General features: G+C 38.9%; 1 protein-coding gene and 1 pseudogene across 2 annotated transcripts in view; both read right to left on the minus strand.

Annotated features, from left to right (window-relative positions):
- NTN4 (netrin 4) overlaps positions 1-16,964 on the minus strand; it is a 124,991-nt gene that overhangs the window by 65,143 nt on the left and 42,884 nt on the right. The window lies entirely within an intron of this gene.
- On the minus strand, positions 14,270-16,175 carry LOC112654271 (aspartate aminotransferase, mitochondrial-like; annotated as a pseudogene).

Here is a 16,964-nt window from a genome sequence, read left to right on the forward strand (position 1 = left end):
TGTGAAAAATGTCAATAGTATTTTGATAGGGATTGCATTGAATAGTGTAGATTGCTCTGGGTAGCATAGAAATTTTCACAATATTTGTTCTTCCAATTCATGAGCATGGAATGTTCTTCCATTTCTTTGTGTCTTCCTCAATTTCCCTCATAAGTGTTCTAGAGTTTTTAGCACACAGATCCTTTACCTCTTTGGTTAGGTTTATTCCTAGGTATCTTATGGTTTTTGGTGCAGTTGTAAATGGGCTTGTTTTCTTAATTTAAATCCTTCTGCAGCTTCGTTATTGGTGTATAGAAATGCAACAGATTTCTGTACATTGATTTTGTATCCTGCAACTTTACTGAATTTGTTTATTGGCTCTAGCAGTTTTTTGGTGGAGTCTCCTTTGGATTTCCTATATAGAGTATCATGTCACCTGCAAATAGTGAAAGTTTTACTTTTTCCTTGCTGATTTGGATGTCTTTTATTTCTTTTTGTTGTCTGATTGCTGGTTAGGACTTCCAGTACTATGTTGAATAAAAGTGTTAAGAGTGGACATCCTTGTCTTGTTCCTGACCTTAGGGGAAAAGCTCACAGTTTTTCCCCATTAAGGATGATATTAGCTGTGGGTTTTTCATATATAGCCTTTATTACGTTGAGGTATGTTCCCTTTAAATCTACTTTGTTAAGGGTTTTTATCATGAATGGATGTTGTACTTTGTCAAATGCTTTTTCTGCATCTATTGAAATGATCATATAGTCCTTACCTTTTCTCTTATTGATGCGATATATCATGTTGATTGGTTTGTGAATACTGAACCACTCTTGCTACCCAGGAATAAATCCCATTTGATCATGGTGAATGATTTTTTAAAATGTATTTTTGGATTCAGTTTGCTAGTATTTTGTTGAGAATTTTTGCATCTATGTTTCAGGGATATTGGCCTGTGGTTCTCTTTTTTGTGTGGTATCTTTGTCTGGTTTTGGTATTAGGGTAATGATGCTGCTCTCATAGAATGAATTTGAAAGTTTTCCTATTTTTCTATTTTTTGGGAAGAGTTTGAGAAGAATAGGGTATTAGCTCTTCTTTAAATGTTTGGTAGAGTTTGCTTATGAAGCCATCTGGTCCTGGATTTTTGTTTTGGAGAGCTTTTTGATTACTGATTAATTTCTTTGCTAATAATCAGTCTGTTCAAATTTTCTGTTTCAGTTTTAGTAGGTTATAGGTTTCTACAAATTTATCCATTTCTTCTAGATTGTCCAATTTTTTGGCATATAGTTTTTTAAACATTCTCTTATAATTGTTAGTATTTCTGCATTGTTAGTTGTTATTTCTTCTCTCTCATTTGTAATTTTATTTATTTGGGTCCTTTCTCTTTTTTTCTTGATAGGTCTGGCTACAGGTTTATCAATTTTTTCAAATTTTTTTTTAAAGAAACTGCTCCTGGTTTTATTGATCTGTTCTATTGCTTTTCTAGTTTCTATATCATTTATTTCTGCTCTAATGGTAATTATTTCTTCCTTTTCCTAGTTTTAGGTTTTGTTTGTTATTTTTCTAGTTCCCTTAAGTATAAAGTTAGGTTGCTTATTTGAGATTTTTCTTGCTTCTTGAGTAGGCCTGTATTACTATAAACTTTCCTCTTAGAACCACTTTTGGTGCATCCTAAAAGTTTTAAATCATTGTATTTTCATTTTCATTTGGTTCCATGTACTTTTTTTTCTTCTTCTATTTCCTGGTTGGCCCATTCATTGTTTAGCAGCATGTTATTTAACCTCCATGTATTTGTGGGCTTTCCACCTTTTTTTCTTGTGACTGACTTCTAATGTTATAGCATTGTGGTCAAAAAAGGTGCATATTATGACTTTGATGTTCTCAAATTAGTTGAGGCTTGTTTTGTGAACTAATATGTTACCTACTCTGGAGAATTTTCCATGTGTACTTGAAAATAATTTGTCTTTTGCTGTTTTAGGATGGAGTGTTCTGAATATATCTGTTAAATCCATCTGATCCAGTGTGTCATTGAAAGCCATTGTTTCCTTGTTTTCTGTTTTTTAAATTTATTTTTAAAGACTTTTACTTATTTATTTGAGAGAGAGAGAGAGAGCATGAGCAGGGTGAGGAGCAAAGGGAGAGGCAGACTTCCTACTGAGCAGGGAGCCTGATGTGGTGCTTGATCCCAGGATTCTGAGATCATGACCTGAGCCGAAGGCAGTTGCTTAACCGATAAACCACCCAGGTGCCCCTGGTCTTCTGTTTAGATGGTTTGTCCATCGATGTAAGTGGAGTGGTAAAGTCCCCTACTATTATTGTATTATTATTGATTAGTTCTTTTATGTTTGTTATTAATTGTTTTGTGTATTTGAGTGCTCCCATTATGGGTGGGTAAATACTTACAATTATTATATCTTCTTGTTGTATTATCCCCTTTATGATTATATAACGTCCTTCCTTATTACAGTCTTTGTTTTAAAGTCTATTCTGTCTGATATAAGTATTGCTACTCCTACTTTCTTTTGACATCCTGTTTGCATGATAAATGCTTCTCCATCCCCTCACTTTCAATCTGCAGCTGTCATTTAAGTCTAGAATGACTCTCTGGTAGGCAGTAAATAGATGGGTCTTATTTTTTAATCCATTCTGCCACCCTGTCTTTTGATTACAGCATTTAGTCTTTTGCTCCTTTTATTTTATTTTAAGATTTATTTAATTATTCATGAGAGAGAGAAAGAGGCAGAGACACAGGCTGAGAGAGAAGCAGGCTTCTCACAGGGACCCCGATGTGGGACTTGATCCCCAGACCCGGGATCATGCCCTGAGCCAAAGGCAGATGCTCAACCGCTGAGCCACCCAGGGGTCCCCGTTTTGCTCCTTTTAAGATTTTTTTCTTTATCACTATTCTTTGCCATTTTAATTACTATATGTCTTGGTGTTGGCCCACTTTTGTTGATTTTGCTGGGGGTTCTCTGTGCCTCCTGGATCTGGATATCTGTGTCCTTCCCCAGATTAGGGAAGTTTTCAGCTATTATTTCATCAAATAAGTTTTCTAACCTCTTTTCTCTCTTCTTCTTCTGGGATTCCTATAATATGAATTTTATTACATTTGATAGAGTCACTGAGTTCTCTAAGTCTATTCTCATTTTGCATAATTCTTTTTGCTTTCTTTTGTTCAGCTTGATTACTTTCCATTACTCTGTCTTCTAGGTCATTAATTCCTTCCTCTGATTCTTCCAGCCTGCTGTTCATTCCATCAAGTGTGTTTATGATTTTGTTTATTGAGCCCTTTATCTCTGCTATGTTATTCCTTATCTCTGTGTTAAGGGTCTCACTGATGCTTTCCACTCTTTTCTCAAATCCAGCAAGTATCTTTATGATCATTACTTTAAGTTCTGGGGGCGCCTGGGTGGCTTAGTTGGTTAAGCATCTGCCTTCAGTTTGGGTCATGATCCCAGGGTCCTGAGATCGAGTCCTCATGTAGGGGGTGGTCCCTGCCCAGCAGGGAGTTTGCTTCTCCCTCTCCTTCTGCCTACCACACCTGCTTGTACTCTCCCTCTCTCTCTCAGATAAATAAAGTCTTTAAAAAAAATAAATTCTGTATGAGGCATGTTACTTATATCTGTTTCACCTAGATCTCTGGCCATGACCTTGTCCTATTCTTTCATTTGGGACAAATTCCTCTGTCTTCCCACTTTGTTAGAGTCTCTATGCCTGCTTCTCTGTGTTAGAAAAGTTAGCTGTTCTTAAGGGTAATAGCCTTATTAAGAAGAGGTCCTGTAGTGCCCTGCCATGTAGTTTGCCCTGTTCTCCACCACTGGGGAACTGGCACTTTAGGGCATGTCTCCAATATGTGCTGTATACGTTCTGCTGTTGTGTCCTGGCCATTTTATCCTTCACCCTAGTTGTCTGCTGAGGCTCTCTTTGTCTGTTGTGGCCAGTGTTTGGTCCCTGGCCTGAATGTGGCACATTTTAACTAGGTGTGCTCTGATCAGTTTGTGAAATGAGATCTGTCACCACTGCTATGGGAACCAAGGCCCTGCAAAATTGCCAGATCTCATGAGCAGGAGTCTGGGCTGGTTTTCTCAGGGAGAAGGCCTGCCATGCTGGTCCTGAGGCAAGTGTGACTGAGAAAGGTAGTTCCACCAGAGAATGGGGAATGGGGGCTGGAGGAGAGGCAGGGCTGGGTGTAAGCAAGTTAAGTAGTGAGTGTTGATGCTGCACTGATTTCCACAGATGGCTGTGTACTTATGGTGGGGGTGGGGGTGGATGGCACCTGACAGTTCCTTTTTTTCCCAGAGGGGTCTCTCTGTGTACACTGCCTCTCTGGGACATGCTCGGGGATAAATAAATAACTTCCCCACTGTGTGCCCAGGAGCTCTTTAGATTGATGTTTTCACACTGTATGTCCAAGGCTATTTGACCTGCCTTCTCTCCAAAAGCAGTCTCAGTGCCTGAGAGGCTCTCCCTGAACCAAGCCAGCTGACTTTTAAAATTCCAGGCTTGAAGCCCCACTGGTTGCAAGAACTCATGAAATTCAGTCTCTCTCTCTTTCCAAGCCAATTGCTATGAGGGTTCCCTTCCTTGTGCACTCCCCCGGTGTGCTAGTATGTTTCTTGACCTTCTCTACAACCAAGCCTCCCTCCCCACTGTACTGGCCATGATCTGTTTCTCTCTCAAACCTAGTCTCCACACTTCCTACCTTCTTCGATGTGGCCTCTTCTCTACTTTTAGTTGTGGAGTTTGTTCTACATCTTCAGGTCAATTTCTGGGGTATTTAGGATGATTTGATACTTATCTAATTGTATTTATGGGACAAGGCAAGCCTAGGGTCCTCCTCCTTGACCAGCGTCTTCCCCTTTTTCTTTTCACTTTTGGGATAGTATCTTTTTTTTTTTTTTTAAGATTTTATTTTTAAGTAATCTTCACATCCAACATGGGGCTCAAACTTACAACCCTGAGATCAAGAGTCACATGTTCCACTGTCTGAGCCAGCCAGGTACCCCAATAGTATCTTTTGATGCACAAAGATTATTACTTTTGATGAAATCCAATTTATTTTTTCTTTTGTTGTTTTGTGCTTTTGGTGTCAAACCTAAGAAACCATTTCCTAATGCAAGGTCACAGAGACTTATGTCTGTTTCCTTCTAAGAGTTTTATAATTATCAGTCTACAGTTAAGTCTTTGAAACCTTTTGGGTAAATTTTTGTATATGGTATAAGAAAAGGCTCCAAATTCATTATTTTGCATGTGGTTATCCAGTTGTCCCAGTGCCATTTATTGAAAAGAGTCTTCTTTTTCCACTGAATAATCTGAACATCTTTGTTAGAAAAAACCAGCTGACCACAGATACCTGGATTTATATCTGGACTCTCTATCTTGTTAATCTATATGTCTATCCTTACGCCAGTAGCATACTGTTTTGCTATTATTGTAGCTTTGTAGTAAGTTTTGAAATTGGAAAGTGTGAGCCCTCCAACTTCATCGTTCTTCAAAATTATTTTGGCTGTTCATGGTCCTTGCCCTTTCATATAAATTCTGATTGTCCATTTCTGCAAAAAAGGCATTTGGAATTTTGATAGGGATTTCACTGAATCCATATCAATTTGGGGACTATTTCCATCTTAGCAAAATTAAACCTTCCAATCCATGAAAACAGGATGTTTTTCCTTTTATTTAGATCTTTAATTTCTTTCAAGAATGCTTTAGAGTTTTCAGTATACAAATCTTGTACTTAGGTTAAATTTATTCTGAAGTATTTTATTCTCTTTTTGATGCTATTATAAATGGAATTATTTTCTTGATTTTATTTTTGGACTGTTCATTTGTAGTGTATAGAAATATAATAGTTTTTACATATTATTAATCTTATATCCTGCAACTTTGCTAAACTTGTTTATGAGCCCTAACAGTTGTTTTGGCTGTTGTTGTTCTGTGTGTGTGTGTGTGTGTGTGTATTCTTAGGAGTTTCTACATATAAAATCATGTCATCTGTGTACAGAGATAGTTTTACTTCTTCCTTCAGATCTGGATGCCTTTTGTTTCTTTTTATTGCCTCCAATACAATAATAAATAGAAGTTGTGAGAGCAGACATCTTTGCTTTATTTTTGATCTTTGGGGGAAAAGCATTCAGTTTTTCACCATTAAGTATGACGTTAACTGGGATTTTCATAGATGCCCTTCATAATGTTGAGTAAGTTCCCTTCTATATATACTTTGTTGAATTTTTTACTTTTTAGTCAGGAAAGGATGTTGGATTTTGTCAACATCCATTGAGATGAGCATGCGGTTTTTATCCTCTATTGTTATGGTGTCTTACATTGGTTGATTTTCTGTTAATCCAATCCTCAATCTTAAGATATGCTTTTACTGGAATAAAATTTTATAGCCAAGAATATACTACTCTTCTGTTTCCTTCCTAGGGAAGTATAACTGTTCATTTTAATAGTTTGAAAAAATAGTGCATCAGTCACAGCTGGGTTAACAATGTCCAGACAAAAATTAAGGGTTTATTTTGACTAAAAAGCAAAAATTTTCATAATATAAAGGTGTTGGAGAATTTGAAAAGCAATCTTTTTGAAAATCTAATATAATAAATTAAGTTGAGGGATAGTTGACATATTAAGGTACCTCATCTCTTAATATCTATAACTTTTTTTTTTTTTTTTTTTTTAAATGAACAGATTTTGTTTTTTTTTAATTTTTTTAAACTTTTATTTATTTATGATAGACACAGAGAGAGAGAGAGAGAGAGAGAGGCAGAGACACAGGCAGAGGGAGAAGCAGGCTCCATGCACCGGGAGCCTGACGTGGGATTCGATCCCGGATATCCAGGACCGCGCCCTGGGCCAAAGGCAGGCGCCAAACCGCTGCGCCACCCAGGGATCCCCGTCTTAATATCTATAACTTTTATTATTCTCTTCTTCATGTCCTACAATTCATGCAAAAATGGCTGTACAAGATGTTGAAATCTTATTTAAAAACTGTTATAAGACACTTTCATGCTGCAGAAACTCTTTGGTCTCTGAGCATTCCATTCGAGCAGGTATTACTGTGTTAGACTGATATAAACATTTTAAACATTATAATTATCTAATATCTAACACACAGAGAGTAGGATCTTGCTTCCAATGTATTGAATGATAACAGTTTAATTTCCTGGCAAAGCCATCTCAATCCCATTGTAATCTGAAGAACCAGAGGAACAGTGGACAGATTCACAGGTCTCTCATGACATCAGTTTCTTTAGCAACAAAATGCAGCAGGTTAACTTAGTGACATATATTAGTCACTTTGTAAATATTTTGGTTGCTGTATTAATTTAAACCAATGTTTTATTATTGAAAAATTAAAAATTAATAATTAAAGATTTTTATATTAAGAAAAAAGAAGTAAATTAAGGTTAGAATGGAATTTTAAAATTAAAATTCGGGAACCCTGGGTGGCGCAGCGGTTTAGCGCCTGCCTTTGGCCCAGGGCGCGATCCTGGAGACCCGGGATCGAATCCCACGTCGGGCTCCCGGTGCATGGAGCCTGCTTCTCCCTCTGCCTGTGTCTCTGCCTCTCTCTCTCTCTCTCTCTGTGTGTGACTATCATAAATAAATAAAAATTGGAAAAAAAATAAAAGAATGTGTGTCGAAAAGTGACACAATCAGGAACAGTCATTATTATTAATATTACTGACATTACTGAGATGAATCTCTTTTAAAATGCCATCGATTTAGTTCATCTATCGACCCAAAACTTTTTGAACTTATGTTAGACACTGTGAATGTTCCAGTATTGGCCATGAAAGAAACAAGTAGTTTAGCAGATAGGGAAAGTTGGATATGTAAGAAAATAATTACAATGTGGTAAGGTCGGGGATCTCTGGGTGGCGCAGCGGTTTAGCGCCTGCGTTTGGCCCTGGGAGCGATCCTGGAGACCGGGGATCGAATCCCACGTCGGGCTCCCGGTGCATGGAGCCTGCTTCTCCCTCTGCCTATGTCTCTGCCTCTCTCTCTCTGTGTAACTATCATAAATAAATAAAAATAAAAAAAAAAACCCAATATGGTAATACGGTAAGTGTTTTAATCACGAACAGTACAGGGGACTGTGGGAGGCCTGAAGAATGACTGGAGTTCTGTTTTCAAGGTCACTAATGACCTAATTGTTTGATAAAATAGGTTATAATCCCTTGCCTTTATGTTAGCAAGATTAGGTGGCACAGTTTGGAACACAAGTCTCTTCACTGCTCTACTACTCCTGTGTAATCCCAGAGTTAAGTTCCCTTTTCTTTACACATGAGAATTGAATTAAATTTCAAAGAAAAATTGTAAGATATATATGCTACAAACAACTACAATCTTTAGCCTCTTTTTTTTTTTCTTTAGCCTCTTCTCAGCATTCTAAACTATGGAAATACTAGGATTCCACTTTCTCTTTAATTTTAATGCCTACCAGTGCCTTATCTGGGAAACAAAGAAACCTCTGCCCTTCAGGAATTCTGAGAGCTGACTGAGCTAGCTAAATTGCATGCCTGTTAGTGGTACCCTCAGAGATGCAAAACTAAAAGGCAAAGGACACCTGATCAGTGTTTACTCTTATAAACTTCACAGTTGTTCATGTTATATATAAAACATTTAATAGTGGAACAAATGTAATCATTTTTCCATTTCTAATTTGCAAGCTCTTTTAAGGCTAAATATACATTTTAGTTTTTGAAACGATAATTTTCTCTGTTTTTTATTTCTGTCTAGAGCTAAAGAACAGAGCTAAAAGACATCAGAATTCCATATGGCTAAAAAAAAATCTTATTATGAGCTAATAAATACAATATAGTCTTTCCATCTCCCCACACATGTACTATTTTATTCCACTAAGATATTTGCATTGCTAAGATATAATACAACTGTAATTTCAATTATAGTGTTAAGGTTTCGAGTGTCAAAATTAACAGACCTAGTTTTCCTATTTGAAATAGCTGTGAATTATCTCTCTATTATGGAATGATTGTGATATGTGTGTGTGTGTGTGTGTGTGTGTATTTTAACCTTATGTGTCTGGTGCCTAAAAATTCTTGTAAGAATGAATAAGGACTTAAATTACATTTTATCTTCTCCTGAATGTAATTGTTTTAGGACAAATTGAAGTCATTTCCAGCTCTTACAAAATTGGCAAGACACAAATGAAATACCACAGAGATAGGAGTCCTGGGGTTGTGAACCAGAAGTGAGATATCTATCTGTAACCTCAGCTTTTCTCTTTCCATGTATCTCTCCCCCCGCACCTCCCCGCCATTATATTAGCAGTGAAACTGCAAGACTAGGCCTTGCAGACCCAGAGATCTCCCTGCTATCTGTGGGATGGATACAAAAATGCTACACTGAAAGGGCAATATTCATAAGAAAAATTTTCAAAGTAGAATATGCCTTGAATATCTGAAGAGTAAATTTCTTTCCAAATTTATGCTAGCAGCTCAACCTTGTTAAAGAGACTTATTTTTGTATCTTGTCATTGCTCTAATTTTGACCTAAATATAAATGTTTCACTTTCTGCAAAGCATGTTCATGAAAAGTTGAATGAACATATATGATATTTTGGAGAACCAACTTTACTTTTCTATTGGCTAATATTTCACTTTCAGAAATGTTAGCTCTGACACCAACAATTTAGCTTTCAGTTGTTTCATTTAACCTTGAAATAGTGAAACTATTCACTTAACGTGAAATAGTCAAAGGCCTACAAATAAATATTTAAACGCTCTAGGGGAACCTCTGAAAGAAACCCCATACGTAATTCTTTTATGAATGAAAAATTGTTTTGTAATGCGTCCAATTCTGAAGTCTTCTGGTTTCCTGGTCATCAAATAGAAAAGAATAATCTCAGGCAACTTTTGCCAGTAAGAGAAGGTATATCTTACTGTCTCAAGAGAAAATAAGGCTAGATTCATTGGGAAGTTTTATAGTCAAAACACTAACAATTTCCAGCCATGAACATATTTTACTGGCTTGCCCTTCTAGAAAACACAAGGTATTTAAATGAAGTATAATCAGCATTCTGTATACCTTCGATGGCATCTGTGGTTACTCATTGCCAAGGGACTAATGGCAAAGCTATAACACAGTAACACACAGGAAAATAAAATTAGAAAGTCAAGCCCTTGAAATGGATTAAGGATAATCTCACACTAACTGTATCAAATTGGTTGGCTTAATAGTTTATTAATATTTGGAAGACAACACTGTGCACCATTTTGGTGATAGGATTACTCTTCTCTCCAGAGCCTAATGTGACAAATGATTGGGATTGCTTCTGCCCTTATTAATTGTCTTTAAGCCCTTGTTCTTTTCCTTAATATCCTGAAGAGTCAAGAGCTTTCTAATTAGACCTTTTGGCCATGAAAAAAAAATTCTTTTAAAGAAGATGAAAAATGTGGTCTTAAATCTATTCTGACCATATAAAACTTGATATATGAGATATGTAAACATAAATGTATGATTAAATGTATTCAGATTCAGATGAGAAAATCTTTTGTAATGAAACTATATGAATAATTCTAAAACTTGCCTTACACAGCTAGGTAGCTAAGTAACATTTTCCACAAGTCCCATTTTCTGGCTCTACATATGGTTTCAATGTTTTACTATTAGATTTAGAATACTCCTGTTAAAATATTGATCCTCTTTTATATAATGAGTTTCTGATTAGAAAAAGAAAAATCCACCTTAACAAGTATAGTACAAGGCATCTTTTTTATCTATTTATTTATTTTTGTATATTTTTTTAATTGGAGTTTGATTTGCCAACATATAGTATAATACCCTAGCACAAGGCATCTAAACAATTCTTTTTTTTTTTTCATCTAAACAATTCTTCATGGTATCCTAAGGCTTCCGTGTTATCCAATGGGTGATATGTTAGTAAAACAATGAAATGTTCCATGTGCCTTCTCATTACCATCCATCATCCAACAGCTGTAAAATCACCAGCTGCTAGGAAAAAGGAGAACTGCATAGTCCTCTCCAGCTGCAAAGGGAAAAAGCTTAAGATGTCCTTTTCACATAATGTCTGGGATCCCAGTAGGCTGGAGTCAAAGTACAGTTTTCCTTGTCACAAAACCCCTATCCTTGTAAACATGTCAAACAGCACATCAGCTATGATTTATTTTTTGTTGTTATTGGGGAAGAAGTATATGTGGGAGAAGTAGTAGAAGTGGCTGAGGTCATGTAATACAGTAATAGTAACATCAATAGTGGCTACTATATGTCAGGCACTGGCTATCATAACTCAAATCCTCACAGTAATTATATCAAGTAGATCTTATTTTCTTGGGAAACTGAGGTTCAGTGAGACTGAGTAGCTTAGCATATGCTGTAGTGAATCAAATCGAGATCTAATTCCAAAGCTAGGGTCTTAATCACTGTACTGTTCTGCCTTCCAGTAAAATGAACAGATGAGGGAAAATGGAACTGGTAAAGAATAAACGGAAGGTCCTGGGAAGAGGGGGAAGCATGAAGAAGGAAGCATGGAGAAGACACAGGAGGAGTGTTTCAAGGTAATTTAAGCTGCTAGCTTGTACCCCCACTTTGTGCCTTTTTCTGTTCCCCTCTCCCATAGAAAGAATTGACCCTAAAATCTTAGATAGCCTGAGAAACAGTGTGTCATTTCCATTAATTCTCTATTATCAGCCATTAAAAATTCTAGCCCACAGAATCAGACTTTGTTAATTAATCACTCATCCTGACAATATTAGCCGTAGATGAATTGGCATAGTCTATAAAGCAGCAGTACTCAAACTTTAGCAAGCACTGAAATCACCCGGGCCCCATCTCTAGAGGTTCTGATTCAGCAGGTCTGGGGTAGGGCCTGAGAAGTAATTCTAACAAGTCCCAGGTAATGCTGGTGCTGCTGGTTCAGGACCACACTGAGAATGACTCCTATAAAGAAAAGCTGTGCTAAAGATAGTTAGATTTATATACACATGCCTATCACAAGTTGACTAGTAAAAGAATAGCATTTCTCAAGAGGCAACCTTCCATTGTGCGGGCACAGTTTACAAATCCCGTAATTTATAGCAGCATATGTAAAATGAATAGTGTTCGTACAAATGTAGCAGGACAATTGACCATATGGCCATGTTAGTAATTAGCCAAAAGACTATGCTCTTAATGTGCAGTTTGCTCACCTGAGCAAGTGTGGGAATAGGAATATCACATTTATAAAAGGCAACCATGCCTGAATTTAATATCAGCTCTTTATAATCCAGAAAAAACACATAAAAGTAAAATACACTTCAGCTTAGGGATGGAAAAATCTGAACCTAGAACTATTCCCGTTTCCAACCATAAACCTCTGCTGGTCCAATTACTTATGGCTTAAAAAACAAAAAAAAAAATTTAAGAGAGTAAAGATGACAAGAATATTCATTGGACTGGATCCCTGGAAGCCAAAATACCCTTAACCACTTAGCCTGTTTCTTATCCCTTACCTTGCCATGGCTCTAAGTTTGACTTAGTCTTGCCTGGTTTTGGCATATGCTGTAGTTCTAATACTAGGGGCTACCACCACTGCTGCTGAAATCCATATGAGAATTGGGGAGCAGGATGTCACAAAACTAGTATTAAAAGGCAATTGCTTGCAGTTTCAAAGCAACCTGAGATTAGTAAGGAAGAGTGGTTTCTATCCCATAGGTTCTTCCAGGATAGAGACTTCTCATTCCAACATCCTTTCAAAATAAAAAACACTGGGATGCCTGGGTGGCTCAGCAGTTGAGCACCTGCCTTCGGCTCAGGATGTGATCCCGGAGTTCTGGGATCAGGTCTCGCATCGGGCTCCCTGTGGGGAGCCTGCTTCTCCCTCTGCCTATGTCTCTTTCTCATGAATAAACAAAGTTTCTATTTTATTTTTTTTAAGATTTTATTTATTTATTCATGAGAGACACACACAAAGAGAGAGAGGCAGAGACACAGGCAGAGGAAGAAGCAGGCTCCATGCAGGGAGCCTGATGTGGGACTCGATCCCAAGTCTCCAGGATCAGGCCCTGGGCTGAAGGTGGCACTAAACTACTGAGCCACCCAGGCTGCCCAACAAAGTTTTTAAAAAATGAAAAAACACTTACTAAATAATCCCCTTTACTTGGTTAACCAGCTCCTTTCTATAGGCTAACAGTTTTCTTTTGGGGGGCAGGGAGTGAGGTCCAACAGTAACTTTATTATAACAGAGAACCCAGGCTGCAATAAATCTACATGACTAGAGCAGATGGTTGTTATCTTTCCAGAAGATGAAGCTTGAGCCCAGCTGGCAACACACAAAGGTTAAGACCGAGGTCAAGAATATCCTCTTTCCTGGTATAACCCTGCATTGCCCAACTCATGATGTGAGATGAGAGACGCCCAACCACACTGAATGGAAGGATGAGGTCCCACTGGGCAGAGGCAACAACCCAGCAGGAGATATTTAAATTATCCCCCAAAAAGATGCTGAAATAAGGTGTAGTTGCCTACTCTCACTATTCTTTGCTGAGAAAGATGAGGTTATGGGATGAATAGCAAATTATGTCCTTCATTCTTCAGATCAATAAATCCCGAGGAGATGGGGTAGATGGCCAATCAAGCAGTAGTACAAGTTGAAAATTGAAGCTAGCCATAGATCTTCATGTCTCAGGAAAAGAGCAGCAGGGATAAGGGAAAAGAGAGGAGCATTAAAATGCCTGAAGGCATTATAAAAGAGAAACTTCTTTCTTTTCTTCTTGAACAAGACAGGAAACAGCATCTTTTATTTTCCTTGATGCAGTGGCAGCAGACCCTGGTTTTCATAAAACACCCTGGATTTCAGTTAATATGGTCTGTTGATAAGATTGCTCAATCACGGGAAGACAAACAGGCTGACCATTAATGTTAGGACTAGGTCTCTCACAAAGCCTCTCACAAGGGCTATGTCTCATGCTGGGTCCACAGAGGAACTGAACTGTCAACATCATAAGGTGCTTCATAAAGTACTGCAGTACTGCAATAGCATGATTAAAGGGTTTTATAAGGAGATGACTTCCTTGTAGATGGTGACTACACATCTACATGACAGAAAGTTATATATAAAAAGATGGGGGAGAGTTTGGTTTCAAGCCACATAGTTTCAGACACCAGCTACAGATTCCTCTGTCCCATTTAATTACATGTTCTTTTCTGAGAAACGTATTTAATCACTGTGGTTGAAAGAAATGATCCACTCATCACCTCCACCCTCCCTCATCCTGTGAATCTCACAAGTTCAGAGGCTGAAGACAAGACAGTTGCTTCTGTTCCCTCTTGTCAGGGAAATCACTTGGTGATCTAGTAAATGTCATGAGCAAGATAGCCAGCCCAGTTGTCTAAGATGACTCTTGCCATAGAGATGTAGCTGGCCTCTGTCATGTAGATGGAGAACTTCTTGGTCAGCTGCTCCACCTGTTCAGACTTTAGCTCTGTGAAACAAAATATGCCAATCTGGTCAGGGATGTGCTGCCCATTGTGTGTGCCCATTGTGGGAGTCCTTCTTTTTGAGGTTGGAGACCAGCTGATTCTGCATGCTAATGATGCAGTTGGCCATGACTTGCACTTCCTGCAACCATTGTTTTTGAAAATCCAGGCTGGTCAGAATGGTCAAGGCAACCTGAGCTCCACTGAGAGGAGGGCTGGAATACACAGGATGGATCAAGGTCTTCAATTGTGACTCCACCCCTCTGGCTTCATCAGCATCTTTGCAGACCACAGTGAAGTCTCCCATTTGCTTACCATAGAAGCCCATGTTCTTGGTATAGGATTGGCAGAGACAAACATTAATGCCCTCTTCAGTGAAGTGGTGCACAGCCCAGGCATCTTTGTTACCATCACTACTGGCAAAGCCTTGGTAGGCCATGTCAAAGAATGTAGAGAGATTCTTTTTTTCATTGCTCTTGCTGTTTCCTTCTATTACTCAGGATGAGGGTCCACTCCCATGGGATTGTGGGCAAATGTGTGCAAAACAACACTTTACTCTGGCGTTTTTGAAATGTCCTTGCTAATGCCTATGAAGTCAAAGGCCCAAGTCTTGGGGTCATAGTATTTATAACCTTGTAGCTGCATGCCAATGTGTCTGATGGTTTGTACGGAAAAACATCCTGGCTGAAATTTAAAAATCTTTACAGAAAACTAGCTCTGATCTCTAAGGCCTCAGTTCCAGAAATGGTCTGCACAGTGATGTACTGGCCAATTTTCAACAATTTGCTATTCTCACTCAGGGTTAGTTCTATAGATGCCTTGCAAAATTCAGCCAGTCCTGCAATGGGCAGATATTCTTTATCCAAATTTTTTGCAGCAATCCGGGTCTCTGCCTTTCAGACACGAGAAAGATGTAAGGCTTCCCATTATACTGGTAGGCACCCTCTACCAGAGTCTTCTTTTTTTACTGCTGATGTCTCATAGGCTTTTGTGACTCCCCGGATGGGATCTGGGGGCCGCATCTCCACGTGGGCTCATCAGGGGCTGACTCTTGCAGAGGCCAAGTGGTGAGGTTGGGGCGGAAGGTGATGGTGATTTTGGATAGGACCCTGCTGGAGTGCCACAATGCCAAGGTGGAAGCAAGAGGTTCAGTCTGTAGTGCCAGAATGGAAGTAGAGGGCCACAGGTGCCCACAACGAGGTCAGGTTGACGGTTTTCTTGTTCGCAGAAGACTGTGTAGAATAGTTATATCTTAAGACTTTTGCAAAAGTTTCTGGCAACTCTGTGTATTTATCCCTTATGGAATTTTTTAATAAAGAAATTTTTTAAGTCAGAAAGCCATTTTTTAATTTCTAAAGCTCTGGCATATATTTCTAGGGGGTGCTGATGGTCACCTGCCACATCTATACCAGGTTGTCTGTGTAGCCAGCAAACAGCCTGGTCATTAGCAGACTAGGCCAGAGGGGTGCACTGGGGCAGCTCTGACTTGCTGCTGCTCCTGATAACTTCTTGTTTCAGCTCATCTACAATGATCTTGCCCTTCAGGTCCCAGATCTTGACGCTGTGGCCCGTGGCAGCACAGAGCCGGTGGTGGTGGGGCCGAATCCCAGAGCATTGACAATGTCCCCAACATTGGGTATGTTGGGTGTATGGGTGTATGAAGGTACTTGCCTTGGCTGAGGTCCCACAGCATGGCCTGGCCACCCTTGCCTCCAGAAGCACAGAGGAAGTCATCTGGAGAGACAGCCACAGTGTTCAGGTGGCCCATGTGGCCAAAGCAGTTGGTCTTAAGCTTGCACTTTTCCAGGTTTTATACCCCGACCATCTTGTGGCTCATGAACAGAATAAATTTATTTCTCACAGTTCTGGAGACTGGAAGTCTAAGGTCAGGGTGCCAGCAGGGTTGGGTTCTCGCGAAGACCCTCTTCTGGGTCACAGACTGCAGCCTGCTCATTGTATCCTCACGCAGCAGAAAGAGAGCTAGCTAGCTCTCTGGTCTCTGAAGGCCACTAATCCCATTCATGAGGGCTCTACTCTTATGACCTAATTACCTCCCAATGGCCCCACCTCCACACCTCATCACATTGGGATTAGGTTTTCAACATACGAATTTTGGAGGGACACAAACAGTCAGTCCATTGCAGCCTGCATGCTCTCCTTTCACTCTCCTGTTCACTGAAATGTTGTCATTCTACCTCACACAAACTTTCTAGTTTACAATCTTGTAGATAGACACATCTCTAGAATGAATGCATTATTTTCTATTTGAGTATTAACCGAATCCCATTAACTTAGGTATTACAAATTATTCCATCCTTATTTGTAGCAATGTTAGCTCAAAGATGCATTACTGTCTGCAAACTAGTCTGTGTTTGTTGGGTGAGTGCTACATTTTCTCTAACTTCGGAGCCTCAGCTTTGCTTCTAGAGAGAGCAATAGCATTGTTTTTCTGTTTTTGAAACACTGGCCACTGCCCTAGTCATTTTAGTTACCCCAAAGCTGTCCTGCACCCCAGAGACTTAGCCCCGTAAATACAAACTGTCCTGCTAGCTAACTG

The sequence above is a fragment of the Canis lupus genome, chromosome 15 (genome assembly GCF_003254725.2).
Source record: "Canis lupus dingo isolate Sandy chromosome 15, ASM325472v2, whole genome shotgun sequence".
Taxonomy (NCBI): Eukaryota; Metazoa; Chordata; class Mammalia; order Carnivora; family Canidae; genus Canis; species Canis lupus.